Source organism: Dermacentor silvarum, chromosome 2 (assembly GCF_013339745.2).
Source record: "Dermacentor silvarum isolate Dsil-2018 chromosome 2, BIME_Dsil_1.4, whole genome shotgun sequence".
In the NCBI taxonomy this organism is placed as follows: domain Eukaryota; kingdom Metazoa; phylum Arthropoda; class Arachnida; order Ixodida; family Ixodidae; genus Dermacentor; species Dermacentor silvarum.
Genome location: NC_051155.1, coordinates 23,119,645 through 23,121,224, shown reverse-complemented (window position 1 = coordinate 23,121,224; position 1,580 = coordinate 23,119,645). Strand labels below are relative to the sequence as shown.

The window sequence follows — 1,580 nt, the reverse complement described above, 5'->3', positions numbered from 1 at the left end:
AATAGCGTGGCATGGAAGGGGTTAAAAAGGTGCTAGGTAGCACATACTGCGCGAGTGTGCTGAACTGGGCTAGTTAGTGCATGTTTAAAAGGGAATCGAACAGCGCTGAAGATGGGTGGAGAGACAGACAGCAACTGTGTTTACTGCTTTGACTTCACCCCATCTTTAGAGGGGCAAAGCCTCAGAATGCCATAAATAATGTAATATAATAGCTTTTCTAGAGCCAGTTTCATCTTCCAGGAGGATACTATCTCCTGATGTCACGACACAGTATATGGTCACGTGGGAGCAGCACATTGCGATGTTACGACACTCATTCAGCTCATTCGGTCATCCGCTATACTCTTAAATTGGCCTTCACGAGTAGCAGCACACGACGTCGACCGAGCTAGCTGGAGGCCCGAGAGCATGTCAAAACATTGAAATGTCCGGCTCCCATGTGACCACATACTGTGTTATGACATCACGACACAGTGTCCTTCTAGAAAACAAACCGAACCGGCTCCAGAAAAAGCTATTATAGTAAATTACTTACGGCACTCCGAGCTTGTCATTTCTTCTAGAGCTTTCACAAAAAACAAGAATAGTTCAAAAAAATCATGCCAGTACCTCGTTAATAGGAACTTTGCAGAAGATGTCCTACCTGAAATGTATTGGGTGCTTTGAATATGCATGTATAGTCTGAGGAAGTGTTGTAAATGCCAAAGAAAAGTGGAAGAGGGATAGCCCCGGGACACAGTTTTGTTGGTAAAGTACTTTATTTGAAAAATCTGAGGGAGCTAAGTAACATTTTCTCGGTGCAATATTAGCTTACATAGCTGTAAATGGCAGAGGAGTTGTTGAAGCTTGAAGCAGCATCGACTCTATCATGGGCACTCAAGCAGTAGGCCTTCCTTCTCTGGACAAAGACCTAGAGGGGTAAATATTGTCGCTGTCCAGCATGAACGAAAGGACATACTATACATTAGGCACAACATATGGCACCTGTAAACAATAAATTTGCACACCATCATGACATATAGGAATGCCTGCTGGTGCATAGACATACATGGCTGCCTTATATATATATGATACTTATCACATAAGCGCATGGAACCACCTGAAAATACACTCTGCAGCCATCTGGCCTTGCTGAGGTATGCACTATTGCAACAGCAATGCACATGTTGGCAAACTGTATGACAAAATCTAAGCAAATAAAAGGGGAGGCTATTGCTTTCTGTCAAAATAACCTGACTCGGTGCAACGCCAGTGGAATTTATATCTTGGTGTTTCAACCCAAATACACCCCGTTTACACACTGCACTTCTGCCCACATTAACTATCACACTACTGCACTAAACATTTTTTCCCCCCCATTGTTGGGTCACCGCTATAGAAGTTTAACTAATTAACAACCTTTTTGCAAAGCCAAACTGCACACGTTCAGCTTATCCAAGCCACACATCCCGATTTGCTCACGAGGAACAAATTTTGTTCCACTTATTTCAGGCTTTAAGGTCGAGATTGCACAGTTATGCAATTTTGGAACTGTTTATAATGGTTTGAGTAATGTGCGATTAGGCAGTTTTATTTTAACC

The 1,580-nt window shown here is 42.7% G+C and overlaps 1 long non-coding RNA gene across 1 annotated transcript in view; it reads left to right on the top strand.

Annotated features, from left to right (window-relative positions):
- Nucleotides 1–1,080: 1,080 nt before the first annotated feature.
- Nucleotides 1,081–1,580, top strand: part of LOC125942929 (uncharacterized) — a 4,730-nt gene continuing 4,230 nt past the window's right edge. Inside the window, exon 1 of the long non-coding RNA XR_007465426.1 lies at nucleotides 1,081–1,136. This is a non-coding gene — a long non-coding RNA (uncharacterized LOC125942929). The remainder of the gene's footprint in view (nucleotides 1,137–1,580) is intronic.